This window comes from Meleagris gallopavo, chromosome Z (assembly GCF_905368555.1).
Source record: "Meleagris gallopavo chromosome Z, MGAL_WU_HG_1.1, whole genome shotgun sequence".
Lineage (NCBI taxonomy): Eukaryota > Metazoa > Chordata > Aves > Galliformes > Phasianidae > Meleagris > Meleagris gallopavo.
Window position 1 is genome coordinate 48,551,747 of NC_139435.1, and position 16,112 is coordinate 48,567,858.

Consider the following 16,112-nt stretch of genomic DNA (forward strand, 5'->3'; position numbering starts at 1 on the left):
AGAAGAATCCACTTGAAATGTGCTTTTAAGAAAAAGATTCTACAGTATCAAAGTAATTATTTCATAAAATCATTGAAACTATAACTAAAAAAAGACTAAATGCTGTACTAATAAATTTCTTATATAACAGCTCTCTTTTCTCAGTATCTTGAATAAATTGTTGAGCATTTTTTCCCTTAAAAAATGCCATTGTTATCATGCTTTGTAATAGCAACTATCTGCTCCAGTCTCCTGCTTACTTTAATTAATATCTAATTTGTTGAAGGAAGAACTGCCTTCCACTTTACTCTGAGGTAAAAAAAAAAAAACAACAATACAAAACAGCCAGAAACATCTTTTCTTCCACTAGAGAAAGGTGGACAATACTCTACAAATGTCTTACAATATTTTGCAGTTGATAAACAAGTTATTTTTGTGTTTGTTTTACTGAAAACCAACTGGAGCTATATATACATGCAATTCATTGAGAACAAACGTAGGTTTAGAACTGTGTTATGGCCTGGATGAGAAACTGTATTACAGAATTAATGAAGCATCAATCAGTAGGTGGCTTTAGAGATCTGAGGTCCCATTTCCAGTTCCAAGAGGGACTGTCATAAGTGCTAGAACAGATTGGCTGTGGATTTGTCTACTTGAATTTTAAAGACATCAAAGATTAAGATTACACCACAGCCTGTTCAGCCACCCCTTCTAATATGTAGTGCTTCATGGTTATGGAGTTCTTGGACCTCTCAAAGCATTGTCACAAGATAGCCTGGCACTACCTAGTTAGGTTTGACTTTGCTGTCCTTTGAACAATACTTCACACAGTTTTCTGCTGGTAGCATTAGGCCATGACCTTTTCCTTATTTCCAGACTAACTAAGCTCTGCTCAGCATCCTGCCCAGATCAGGGTCCTCCCAGTCACCTTGCAGGGACTATAGATGGATGTTTTCCTGTGGGTCCAGCACTTGTCCTAATTCGGTATAATTTGCAAATTTGCTGGGGTTGCACTCTTTGCCATTACACCAATTACTCAATTATTCACTTTGGGACTTAGCATAGGCCTCTTGTGTACCCTCTTTTTCACTGGTTGCCAACTGGCATAAGCCCATTTATTGCTACTTTTTATGACTGTCACCCTAGCAAAATTTTAACCCACCTAAGTCTTCTCATCTGTTCTCCGTTTTGCAAGTGAATCTGTGAGAGATGATATCAAGGCAGGGAATGGAATGTACAGTGCTCCCACCTTTGTTCATGTACTGATCTAATTGCAGAAGGCAATCAGATTGAATTACCTGAGTTTGCCTTTGGTAAATGCACCACTGATTCCTATATATCCTATATTATCCTAAAATAATTCCTAATTAGTTTTTTTTCAATTCACATTCTTGGAAATGGATTTGAAGAGGACATTTCATGTCATTTCTCAGCCCTGAGGTGTGGCTGAAAGGCCTCTATTTCCTAATATCCTTCCTTTTTAAAAACAGAAGTAGTATTACCATAGTTTCCAGTCTTCTATCAGTTAGTAGTGAATACTAGCCGGCCCCAAGAAACTGAATCTGTATAACTCAACTAAGTATTCCCTAAATTGGTTTTGTCCTGTTCTTGTGTGCACCTTTTCCTTCTCAAACTTTGCCAGTGCACACAGACGTCCTGGAACATGCGATGACTGCAAAGACCAGTTTGAAAAAAGGCACTAAGTACACCTCAATGAAAGTAGGAATCAAGTTGAACCAGAGGTTTAGGTTAGACATAAGGAAGAACTTTTTCTCTCAGAGAGTGGTCAGACACTCGAATGGCCTCCAAGGAAGGTGGTGGAGTTGCCGTCCCTGGCAGTGGTCAAGAGGCATCTGGATGAGGAGCTTTGAGATATGATTTAGAGGTTTGTGGTAGCAATGGTAATGGGAGGACAGTTGGACTAGATCTTGCAGCTGATCTTGCTTGGCTGAACGTGAGCCATCAGTGTGCCTGGGTAGCCAAGAAGGCCAATGGCATCCTGTCTTGCATCAGAAATGGTGTTGCCATCAGGAACAGGGAAGTAATTGTCCCCCTGTACTCAGCTCTGGTGAGGTCACACCTCAAGTACTGCATCCAGTTTTGTGCCCCTCACTGCAAGAAAGACACTGAGACCCTGGAGTGTGTTCAAAGAAGGGCAACAAAGCTGGTGAGGGATCTGGAGCACAGGCCTTATGAAGAGTGGCTGAAGGAGCTGGGAATGTTCAGTCTGGAGAAGAGGAGGCTCAGGGGAGATCTTATTGCTCTCTACAACTACCTGAAGGGAGGTTGTAATGAGCTGGGGTTGGCCTCTTCTCTTGTGTAACTGGTGATAGAACTAGAGGGAATGACTTAAAGCTGCACCAGGGGAGATTTAGGCTGGACATTAGGAAATACTACTTCTCTGAAAGAGTAGTCAGACAGTGGAATGGGCTGCCAGGGAGGTGGTGGAATCACCGACCCTGGAGGTGTTTAAAGAATGTTTGGATTTTGTGTTGAGGGATATGGTTTAGTGAGAACTATTGGCGATAGGTGGATGGTTGGACAGGATGACCTTGTAGATCTTTTCCAACCTTGGTGTTTCTATGATTCTGTGATTCTGTGCAGGTTGTTTCCAACCTTGTGATTCTATAAGTCTATGATTCTATGAAACTAGCAATGGCCAGGTAAAATATGAAAGGTGTGAAGAAAGCCAACACTTTTACAAATTTTCTTCTTTTTATTAGGCATAAATGCTCTAGAGGTCTGGAGTCAGGTTGAAATTAGCTCAGTAGTGATCTTAATTCTGCATTTGTGGGGATCAATAACAAAAAATTCTAAATACTACAGTGGAAAAATTTGGTCTGGTGTACTTCACAAATGTATTCACAGTAAGGACTTGCTATTATGCATCATCCCTTTTAAATTTCATGTTTAATTACTCAACTATGAATGATAGTACCAGAAAGTCTGATGAACTGAAGAAGAATGTTCAAAGAATGCCTACTACACTCAGGTATATTCACTCCCTACTATTTTTTTTCTCTAATTACCTCTTTTTCTTTCACAAGGACTGAGCACTTGATATTAATAAAAAGTGGGAGAGAGAATTAAATTAATGACAAATTACATAGCTGCTTTATGTATTTTAAAAAGATCTCATTAAGTTTCTCTGTATGACACAAGTTTATTTATTATTCAGCAGTTACAAGTTTTTACTGAAAAAGATAACAAAATTTACTTTTGATTTTTTTTCCACAGATAACTTTCTGATAAAAAATTCTCAAATATTCTGTTATGACAAGATATTTTGTTACCAAATTATAGGATTTTTTTACTGAAAAGTACAGGATACAACAAAATCATTCTGCTTAAAACACTTATCTGCTGAACTAAATTAAGAAGTGCTAAATGTTTTTTTTTTGTTTGTTTGTTTTTTAATTGTGCTTGAAAATCTGTTCCACTGTCACCAATTGAAATCTCCAGTGAAACCCAAGGAAAAAAGTCTTGTCTTTGTCCACGAGTAAGAGCTGTCAAATATAAGTCCTAAATCTAAACAATGAAGAACACAAGACTGCAGATACAGAAAATAATTCTGACTTCAGAGTTGGAATATATACTAAAGAAATAATTTCTCTAAAAGAAAAATTTCATATATTTGCTTTTGATCTATGAGCACTATTCATTCATTCACTATTCCATTCCTTTACCTTAGTGGAGTAGTTTCAAGAAAATAAATCTCCCTTTATGAAAGCAAGTCTTGCAATAGGTTTATATTAGACCAGGGACTGGATTTTCTGCACGAGCAAATTAGTATAGCTACTGAAGTTGAGCTACTTTATCACAACCAATGATTTTACTTCTGCTGTCGTTCTCCCCATTCTAGGCACTTTCTATAGCTTCAGTTTTTCTAAGAGAAAGTTAACGATCTTGCTTTTTGACAGTATGGGAGCATCATAGATTCACTGATGTCCAGACCAGGATACAAAACTGTAATTGGCTCATTTACAGACATTTCCATCTAATTCACTCCCCTCCTTCCTTTTTCATCTTCCTTTAAACAAAATAAAAGTAATCACAAAAACAATCAAATAAACAAATTAAAAACTTTAAAGATTTCAGGACAAGATTTTATTTTTTTCTTTGAATTTGTCCAAAACCCAAAAAATAAAAAACTCATAGACCAAGGGAAATCAAGCTTTGCCTGTAAAAACAGACCTTTTGATTCCTGCTCTTTGAGATAAGAAGTAGCAGTTCAAAGTGAGTGATTTTAAAGAAATGTGTATGATTCATTTTGTGCTCATGCTGCAATGGCACTACATGATGTAGGAGAGGCACACCACCTCTCAGCGCCTCAGTGCACCCAGTCAACAAAGAGAGTGGCACTGGACAGCATCATTATTTTCTGAGCTAATCTATTTGATTTTTGTTCAGTTTCTCAGATCTTCTGAGAAGAATTCATGTGGGGAAAAGAGAGGACCACATAAACTCAATGTTTTTCCTACCATTTTAAGGCTAACTGAAAAAGTGAAGAAACATCTATGCCAGCAAATCACAAACTTGACATTTACCTGAAAAGTAAATGCTATGTGGCTTATAATAATCATTCTGTTTTGTATCACTAACACACTCTGACCCATTTTGCCATCATTTTTTTTTTAGCTCTGACGTTCCAGACTAACAATAGTGTGGTATTTAGTACTTTAGCAATACTACTTTGGCTGTCAGGCTGAGCCTACCTTCACTATCAAAGACAGGAATGCCATTTCCTCATTGTTTACTCAGGAACGTTGGTCATTCTTTATTGCTTGGACAAATATATCATCAACAATCTGCTATATATTACTTCAGAACCTGCCATGCAAAGCAAAAAAGAGAACCATTGGCAATCACTAAAGTACTCATTTGAGAGAAACAAGACTGATTATCAAACCAAAACTTAACCGAAGAAATTCATAATAGGGCTGGAATAATGTTATTATACTATTGTTTGTAGCTGGCAGCTCCCCCACAGAAGTAATTTTGTCTGTTTTATTTGATCCTCATTCATCAGAGCTGAGCAGACTTTCAGCTTGCAAACTTTTGTTGTGATCAGAGGACACGACCAGAGCACTTTGGGAACTGCAAAATAAAAGTTCCAAATGCTGGTCTCATACTCCTCAAGGATATTCTTCAAGGTCTCCTTTTACAGCTGAAAGTCTGTCCAATATTTTATAACTAATGAGTTGGCAATTCTAGCTTGGATGCTTCTACAGAAATTACTAGCCAGTGGTGAATTGTCATTGATGAGCTTCAGAACAGAGCTTTGGAGACGTGAAAGTTTTAGGGAAATGGGTTCTGCAATTCTTTGACCTTGACGTTATGAGGAAATTGGACCTTCATCAGAATGCATTCCCAGTGTCCACTGCCAAACTCTACACCCATGATGTGGATCACTCATGTGTGTGCCAGCACTGTGTTGGAGAGCTTTATACCTGCTAGAATCAGAAGTACTTCCAGATTTCATTTTGGAGGAATATACAAAAATCCAACTTGGGATCTATTTTTTCAATTTTCTTAAGGAAAAGGAATGTTAGATGGGATGAACTGTTCTAAGTGAAGCAGAAGGCTAAAGAGAGCAATCTGTCTATTGACACAGAATTTTTCTTTATTTCCATACTCTTTTTCCCATCCCTGAAATGGCTTGAATTTAATTTTTTCAAATGTATAAAAACGGGCAAAGGAAACTTAACACAGCATAAAAAGCAACTGCTTTGTGTTTGAAACTACATCTTGGAATCAGCTAGCATTCTGGAATCAGTTATTTCTCTCACACAGGACAATGCAAAAGCACCATTTCATGAGGCTAAATGGCCATGTTACTTCCCTTAGGTGTGCCAGAAGGAAACATCCTCAAAAGAAAAATCAGATATTTGCTGGCACAGGGGTATATAAAACAGACAGTATAAGAGGTAATTGTGAACCACAGAAATTGAACCATTGGCCTTCAAAATATTTATTTATTTTATGGAATACAAATAATATAGCAAGGTTCTCTAATTAGAATTCAAGACTGTGCTTAATTCACTCATGTAATAACACATCACTATTATACCAATATCCTTCTAATTAAAAAAAAAAAAAAAAGGAAAGTGCTCTTCAGTTCTGTGAGATATGAAAACTCAGTTTTATAAACTGAATTTCAGATTTCACGTAGTATTGCTATTCCAAGAAGGAATAACATATCATGTTATTGACTGAGTACCATGTATTCAGCTCTGCCATATGACTCACTGACTATGAAGTATGATGCTGTTTCAGTACAACACCTATTGACTTTTAGATCTTGGCCCTTCAGTGTTTCTTTTTTGGAAGAAAACAAGCCACAGATTAAATTATTTTCTTGCTTCTTAAACTGCTTCTACAATCATAAAGTCTCAGCAATGACAGTCCTCTCCAAAATCTTGCTTTCTAACTCATGAGTACATTTTTGTGTTTTCTAAGAAAAACTATAATTAAAATGGCAAATATTTTCTTTATCTAGGTTCTCCAAACTAATTCTCTAATTATTTGCAGGAACTGGGAGAAGAATGTAAGAATACCTGATGGAAAGCATGGAAAATGTGTGTATATGATGACACTGCCTTCCACTTATCTAACACAAAGCCATGCAGAAAAGCTGCTAAATGTGGATTTTACAAATCCAAGAGTAAGATGCTAAAGAATGGGTTTGAGTCAAGATTTTTCCTTTAGTGATTTATAATCTGAGATTATAAAACACTACCTGAAAATATTCCAAGAACTCAGAAAACTGCCAGGGGAATATGTGGTGGAAATCTAAAATTTGATGTGAAACAAACTAGAGTGTCAATGTCTAGATGATTTTTTTTTCATTACAACCTGGAGGGAAAGGAGGAATTAACAAAATGGAGAAAGGGAATATAATTTCCTGAGTAAAACTCCCAAAGCACTAGTTACTAAACATGAATTTGTCTCCAAAAACTCAGTCTGGAATATCAGATTCTTTGCAGATCTTTTGCCAAGCTTTATGAGTTTGTCTGCAGGAAGCAGCATATAAATCCAAGCACTTTAGGACTTTTCAGAAGATGTAAAATGTTCTCATAACTGGATGCCCAATCTCTAATTTGGAAATGATTCCTTTCTGTCTCACATCTTTTTGGATCACAAAATCTTCCAGGTCATTATTCTGTAAAAGCTTGGTGGAGTCCCCTGCCAAATGGATAATATCTTGGTCAATAGAAAGCACAGAGCAACTAAGCATTTTTACAGCTCTAGAAGCCGACAAGTTTAACTCTTAAATTATGCCTGAAATGGTAGAGCTGGCTTTATGGCTTTCCAAAGGTAGTAAATGGGTACATTTCCTCTGTCTTATCATAAATCAGAGATGACTTGGGCATTAATGGCTGATCTGAAAGATCACTGTTTTGCATGGGTAAGAAGTGAACCTGATTTTTTTTCCAGGCACCATGAGTTCAAGCTTCATTTGACTTAGTAAGCAAGAAAAATTTGCTTTTATTTCATCTGTTTCTGACAAGTTACAAAACCATTATCACCAGCCATTTAGAGTTTATAACAACTTATGTCACTATCAATGAATTTAGAGATGACACTCACTTGCAAAACACAAAATTTACCTTTGGACAAAGTCGTGAGGAAAGGACAAGGCACAAACTGCCACGTCCAAAAGTAGCCATCAGAGTCTGTTATTGATACATCTTACAACAGTTACTTCATTTCTTTAGGGTAATGCTTTACTGGCATTTTGAATTTTGCACTGTTTTATTCCGTCTCTCATTCTGGAACAAGTACGGCATGCATTGTAATGCAACCCCAAAAAAGTGTAAATACAGTAGTACTTTTTTGAGTCATGCTAAGAGATAAACGCTACAATAGGGTTGAACTGGAAATTGTTGTAATGTGATATGAGCATAGGAAAGTACTATGTTTTAGTTTGTTTGGGGATTAAAAGTGTCTTTGACAGTTAAATATGTTAAATGCTAGTATAATGTAGAACATCCTCTCTTGCATAGACCTAAGGCATTTCTTCCCTATTTATCTCATGAAATATGCTTTTCTTTGCTTCTTTATCACTCCTTATTGTAGCACTGCATAAGGCAGTATGGACTTAAATTCACCTATTTTCTTGTCACTCACTGTATCTCTTTTTTTGGGCAAAGAAGGCCAACAACGTACTAAGCTGCATTCTAGAGAGCATTGGCAACAGGAGAGAGGAGGTGGGTCTCCCCATGTCTATGGCCAGCAATGGATAAACCACATGTAGAGTGTGTACAGTCCTGTGTTCCCCAGTATAAGAAAGAATAAAGACAGTTGAGCATAGGATGACCAAAATGATGGAAGACCTGGATCATCAGCCACACAAGGGAGGATGGGAGATCTGGGGCTGTTTAACATAAAGAAGAAGAGGTTCAGTAGGATTTCACCCATGTAAGATCTGGTGGGGAAAAGAAGACACAATGAACTCTTCTCAGTGGTGTCCAAAGGCGCAACAGTGGCAATGAGCACGAACAAAAACATACTGAATCCCTCATTAACAAAAGAAAAAACTTTCTTTACAGTGGGAATGGTGAAACACAGACAGGTTAATCATAGAGAGTGTAGAGTCTTCATCCTCATCCAGAACTGTACGTGGTTCAGGTCAATGGCTCTTGTTAGCCATGTCAGAGGACGGGGCATGAATCAAGTGATCTCCATGAGTACCTTCACATCTGAGCCCATTTGTGATGTTGTGGGATTAGGGCACCTCAAAGCACAGATTAGGCACCCCAGGTGTATCTATTTCCTTCCAACTGAAAACTACCACTCCTTCTGGCAAGCATCTGATGTAGAAATTCCTAAAACCAGACTCAGAAGTCATTAATGATAACTAAACTTATCAGCCTCAGGGGGTCACTATGTTGGCATGTACTCATCTGCTATGCCATCTTCAACATATCAAGCTCTTTCTACGGTGTTAGAAGGTACTTGCCTTTCAGACAGGCTGAAATTTTGCTACTTGTTAGGAAACATGGTTGTCCAAAATTCTGTCAGAAGCAGACTCAGCTAAGCATAGATTCTGAAGTCTGCGGCTTAATTTGCTACAAAAATAAATCTAATTGGATGACTCTGGATCCTGCTAATGACCATCAACGCCTTAACACCAACAGCTTAGACTGGAAAAAATCATGCTATAAGCTTTTTTATTAAGTGAAAGCACAGCATGAATGACACCCAAGGGAGAATTGTCTTTATTTTATTTATTTTTACATATTCGAACATATTCTACTATTATTTTCTACTATTTTTTCACTCAGATGGACATCCTTCTAAAAGGAAACTGCTTTATAATAGTCTGTTTCATCTGTGGCAAAATAAATTATTTTCAAGACAAGAATATCAGAGATACTCAGCCAGATACACAATAACCTAGAAAATTTTGTTGTTCTATGATTCTAAGACATATCTATTCAAATGAACATTCCCATATTGCAGAATATTAGCTCCTTTTTTGGTCCAAAAGTTTCAAGATTGAAGAAGTTTCACCTCATGCAAAAGATCTGCCCATGTTTACACAAAGTACTACAGTTTGGGAACATGGATGCTAAACTTTCCAAAAGTCTTTTTGCAACACAGCCACTCAGAAAGGTGTTTAAACTCTGCTTAAATCCCATATTGCCTCACTTTACATTCAGAGTATGCATACCACACAGTAAAAACAATGAACTGAGACTGAAAAATAGCATCCAGTATGGTTTTCATACGCAAACTGAGCACACAGAAAGATGCTTTGAAGCAATTTTTGCAAGAAAAAAATCATGTTTAAAACATTAAATAAAAAACCTGAAAAATAGGATTTTTCCAGGCTGAGAAAATTCCACTTACATTATTCACTGTCAGGTGATCATGTAACTTTAACAGCAAACACTGAGAACAGTTTACATGAAGAAAACATCAAAACCCTCTCCTATTTAAGCAAAGGAACTTGTACAGTCAAGAAAAGAATGCAAGAGTCATGTCATTAGAGAAGCAGAAAGAAATTATGATTCTCTGGTTTCCTAGCTAGGGTATTCATACAAGATATAAGAACTCATCTTTAATTACCTTAGCCTGTCTGGGTAAAGGGTCCTAATTTGAAGCCATGAATAAGCTCTGCAGAAGGATAAACATTCAAGAGCAATATTACCTTTTTTTTTTTTTTTTTTTTTTTTTCTGTGTAGTTTCTTATTTCTTGGGTGAGGTTTTTAAGTCAATCTTCACAACTTTCCAACTGTCTGCACTGGTGGTAGAGGGGACAACAAACTTAAATAAGGTGTTCTGAAATAGTTCACTGAAGCCAACTTTCTAGGCTTTACAGATTCTAAGTCAGAGTTGTCTAGGTCATAATTTTTCCCTAAACAGTTCAGTGGCTACGTACTCAGCAGACTGACAGTCCTTATCTTCAGAAGAATACATGCCTTGAATTTTCCTGGGGTTCCCAAGAAAATATAAGGCATCACAACTGAGATTCACCTACTCCTTTGCTGTGAGCTTCATGTATTTGTTCCCCTGCACTATCACTGAACAATTACCAGTAAACAAGGAGATAATTCACTGCATCTACATATGACTGTGTATCTACTAAATACTGGTGAGTTCTGCAAGAAACATTCTGCCCCTTGCTGTGGAGACGCTTTGTCCTATGCTTCTTCTGTAAATACATAGTACAGGCCTCTGTCTCAACGATACACACTAGAAATAGTACTCTCTGATTTCTTCAATAGAAAAGCTGTATAACATTAAATAAGTCGTTTTACATCGCCATGCCTCAATTATTTCTTGTAAAATGAGGGTAATACAACCAACACAAATGTTATAAACTGATGGATCAGAAGTAAGAACTATATACTGACTTTTTAAAAATAAAGAATATCATTATGAGTCTTTGGTAGCCTGAATGGAAATACAAAATCTTACTCATACAAAACAAAACAACAACAACAAAAACGAAAATCAAAACAAAACAAAACAAGAAATATGACTATCTAAAGAACAAGTGACTGGATATAAGTTTCATTAAATTGCTGCTAAGATTCTCTTCCAAAACATCAAGATTTGTGGGCAGAAATGTGCTCATCTCTTACTCATAATATTGATATGTGATACTCCTGCAGAGCTGGGGAGTGAACACTTTATCTGCCCTTCCCTCCAGCAGGTCAGCGGCTGGATCACATCAAAAAGAGTCTGCTACAGGAGCTCAGTGGTGTGGAAAGTGAAACATTGCTTAGAGAAGCCTTCAGGATGTTTCGATTTAAAGCATGGAGTGAGAAATTCAAATCAGGGGTACTACTAATGTATCAAGGATTTTGCTTCTGTCTCTGTCCCAAACTCAGAAGCAAAGTATTTGGGAACTGGGCTTAAACAATAAGAACATCTCATTTAAGAAGTGAAGGTTTTTTTCAGCAGCACAAGCTCTCCAAGACAGAGATTTACAAAAGATTCTAAGGCAAGCATAGTAGGCTACTGTACAGAACCCACTTGTGACATTCTCTCACCTGAAACAAAGGTGAGCATAGGCCATATTCTAGCTGCCGCTCCTTTCTCCCACACGCTCACAGAGGCAGTTTGTTCCTCTTCACTTCTTCACTTCACTGTCTTTGTTACCCAAATATAGTAATCAAGAAAATATCCTGGTTAATAGTTTTACTTCATACATGTCAAGCAGGTCATATTGCACCTGAATAAACAAATACATTTAAAGTACAAATGATAGTTACCATTTTCTGGGGAAAAGAAGTAATATATAAAAATATATATATTTTAATCTAATTTCTGCACCAGAGCAGTTTTGGAAAAGTACTTGCATAAATTCTGCTCCAGCTAATTGTCTTTGGCATATTTTTAGAGAAATCACCTTTGTGGCTGGGGTACAAATGAAACCCAAAATGTACAGCAGCCATTACAGAGAGAATAGATTTTGAAAGTCAGAGCAGTGAGTTAGAGAAAAGCATAGCCATGTTCTCTGTTTTTTCCACTCACTCCTGATGCCTCGTGAGCTGTTTCCTCTTGTTTTGGAACACGTGGTATGAAGACTTTGTTACAAAATTTTAGAGCAATGAGTACGTTGAATTTGTTAATTATAGAAACTGTCTCCTAACAACAGTGCACCAGAAAAAAAGGGATAGATCAGGGGAAATTTTGAAGACATCTGTTAAGACATGAGCTATCTGATAACGTACCTTTATTATCACTGCGAAGGAGTCCACTTTTGGAGAGCTGTTCTTTTGATGGTGATTGAATGGCTGCTTCTTTACAGAAATCTTAGAGGTTGAGGACAGTAAGACACTGGCAGCACCATGAGGGCTAGGCCCTATGGCCTACAGTAGAGAGATAACCTCTTTGGGAAATAACTTTCTAATTAAAAAAAAAAAAAAAAAAAAGTATTTACCTTAGATTATTCACTACAATATTAATATAGCCTTATTGTTATTCAACAGCACTTTGAACTGGTTTTAGAAGAAATGTCAGTGTCCTCGAAAAGTGGATTCTTTATACCTGCCCTCTATATTTGAAGGCAACAAATGGTTGCCTTCAGGAAACATTTTCATTTGCAGGTGAAAACTGAAAGCAGAATTTCATAATTTGAAAATTTGCAGCCAGTGTCTGCTGTAAATCAATGAAAAATCTGCAAGTCTATTTTTTGAACATATTCTTGGCTTACATTTCTAAACCACATATTGTTTATATTTATATATTTTTCTAAAGAATATTTTGAATATTCTCGAGCTTTACTTAATTTCTTTCTCTTTGGTTTCAAAGTGAGGACACGCAGCAGGATAACTATTATTTTTGTCCCTTTGAAATATTCTGTGTATCTTTTTCCCCACCCCTTCTTCAGATTAAGGAGTTGTATGATTCAAATAAATTCAATCTTTTCTATTTGAAATGCTCTCTGTAGGATTATGTGCCTCTGTGATTCTGGCTGTAGCTTTTCTTGCTAAAAGGGAACAGATAGGTGTAAATGATATTCACACCTCTTAACTGGAGTCATTAACAGTTCTCTGGGTTATATTTCAGCATAAGACCTTGGACATCCTAAGGAGCAAGTAGAAACAAGAGGCAGAAGTTGATGAAAAGTTTCTGCTCACATAGGATTGTCAGTTAAGACTGTAGTCTTTTTTTATTATTTTTTTTCCCAGCATTTCTATTCTGGCAACATCCCTACTGTAGGCAAGATTGTAGGAGAAAGAAAATGCTTTTGTTACTACAGCTGTTTCATCTGAGTTGATGTAAGCAAGATCATCAGTGACACTTTTTCTCTGTGCATTTTGTGTCTATCAGGAGACATTCCTTGAGTATTAACAGGAGCTACTGGCAGGTATTTGTGTTTCTTTCTTAAGTAATACAAATTCTTAAAACTTGTTTGTTTGTTTCCTTGTTTGTGTTTAGGATTGTACAACCATTCTTGTGTATAAGAAGAAAAAAATCAATTTTTTACCTTGTTTTGCAGAGCGGGCACAAAACTAATGGAAGCAATACTCTGTCAACAGCTTGACAAAATATACTAAAAATTCATGAAAAATTCAGGTACAACCAAATATAGTTTATTTCTGAAAGTGAACCAATTAACACTGCTTGACTGTAGTAAGCATCAAAATATACTTTCATGGTTTTTTAAAAATGTGTAAAATCTCTCCATGTTCTTCTATTTGCCCTTGCATGTGCCTGCCTAAATTTCTTACCAACAACAATGGGTATGTTCACAGACATGTGGTAAATGCCACATTCAGTTCTTGCCTCTAAATTCCAGTCTAAGCACAAGAGATCACTGCCACAACTAAAACAATTTTTGCCAGTTAAATAGGATATTTGCTGATGAGCCCACATTGCATCTTAATTCTTGTATTAAGTCAGTTTGAACCTGCAGAAGCACCTAATTAAGAAGAGTCTCATGAAAAAAAAAAAATATATATATATATATATCAGTAACAGAAAGCTTATAAAACAACAGGTGGCAAAGATTGAGTGTATCTGTAAAGGTGTTATGTATCTCTGCTACATTCCTTAAAAAGACCACTGCACAGTTCAGACAAGCTCTGCCTTTAAATCTGGATAAAACTGTAGGCAATGCTAAATAAAATGACTAATGAAATACATTCCTGAGAAAAAACTGAATGGTAAGCTACCTATCTCCTTTCTTTAAGTTCAGAAGACTGTAGAGAAAATTAAGAGCTCAGAGAGACAAAAAATGGATGAAAGAAAACAAACCCTCCACATATGTTTTCTGTTGGGATAAAAATTAATTTCAGAATAGCTTCTAGAAGCACAGAAACTGATTTTCACAAAATACGCAAGGTTAGACTTGCAAAGAAGAAGGACTTAAATGTTGAAAGCCTCTAAGTCTTGCAAACTTATCACCTCATAGATTTCACAGTAGCCAGCTGGGCTTCCAGATGCCCTGTAAGACACATGAGAAAAAGTTTAAAAATGAAACAAACAACCCACCATCTTAAGCTGAAAATACTCTTAATTCACAGAATCACAGAATAACAGAATGGTAGAGGTCATCTTGTCCAACTCTCTGCTTAAGCAGAGATATCCATAGCAAGTTGCCCAGGATCAGGTCCAAATATTTGTTGTAGGGAAGTGCTGAGAGTGGACTGGAGGGCAAACAGGTCCTACCTTTGTTTAGTATTCACCAGTACTGTTGGACTTCAATACCAAGATCATAGCATTACAGAATGATTTGGGTTGAAAAGGACTGTGCCGTTCTGGTCCCTGCCTTGGACAGGGACATCTTCCACTAGACCAGACTGCCCAGAAACCCAACCAATCTAACCTTGAACCTCCAGGGCATCCAGTCCCAATATAGATTCATGAGGAACAGAACTCTTCACCAGTCTCTTGTTAGATATTAAGTCATTCACCAAAAATCACTGAGTGAGATCATCCAGACAATTCCTTATCCATTGAGTTTTCTACCCACCAAATTCATGTCTCTCCAATTTGGAGGCAAGGATGTAATGGGGGACAGTGTTACTTACTTTGCACTTGATTCTCTCTGCCTCAGGAAAAAAAAATGGTACAACAGAGAAGTACGATTAAAAAATTTCCATGTAAAAATTCCAAAGAACATTGATTGAAATACCAGGTTATTGGATATTTACAGAATGATTTTCTCATACTCTTCTGTATCTGTCCAGTTTGATATAAATACTTTGGATATAAGCCAGGGAAAGGACGTGAATATGCATTTTTGATGTGTGTGTTTCATATAGGGACATATAGCCTGTAACCTTTGAACTTTTGACACCTTCTACCTAGTCTGAGGAACGTTTTACAGAATGGAGCTTTACCCTTCACCTATGTAACCTGCAAAGATGTTAAATAATACTGTTCCCAGCACTGATCCCTGAGGAACTTCACTCATCACCAGTACTGTCCTGGACAACGAGCCATTGATCACAACTCTCTGAGTGCAACATCCAGCCAGTTCCTTACCTAGTGAGTGGTCTATTCATCAAATCCATTTTTCTCCAATTTGGTGACCAGGATATCATGCGAGACAGTGTAAAATGCTTTGCACAAGTCCAGGTTGACGATGTATGCTCCTCCTCTATCTTCTGATGCTATAACTCCAACAGAAAAGGCCAGAAAAGAAGTTTTGCAGACATGACTTACTCTCGGTGAAGCTACCACCAATCACTTCATCTTTTTTTTCCATGTGTCTTTTTCCATGTTGTCTTAGTAGGACCTTCAGGAGGATTTGCTCCATGACCTTGCCAGGCACACAGGTGAGACTGACTGGCCTGTAGTTCACAGAATCTTTTTTTTTTTTCCCCTTCTTGAATTTGGGAAAATTCAAGAAGACTGCCAGCTTTCTTGGGCCCCTCTTCCCTCCATGTCATCTTGCCAAGCAGTTCCCTGGAGAGGTGGAAGTCTGCTCTCCTGAAGTCCAGAGTAGTAAGCTTGCTGCACGCCCTCTTTGACACTCCAAGGAACTTGATCTCCAGCATCTTATGGTCACTGCAGCCAAGACTGTCCTTGAGCTTCATACTATTCACCAGCCCCTCCTGGTTTGCGAGGCCAAGATTCAGCATAGCACCTTTCCTTGTGGGCTCCTGTATTGAGGATTGCAATGTCACAGTATTACAAGGCAAACTGAATATGTCAGGAAATAAATA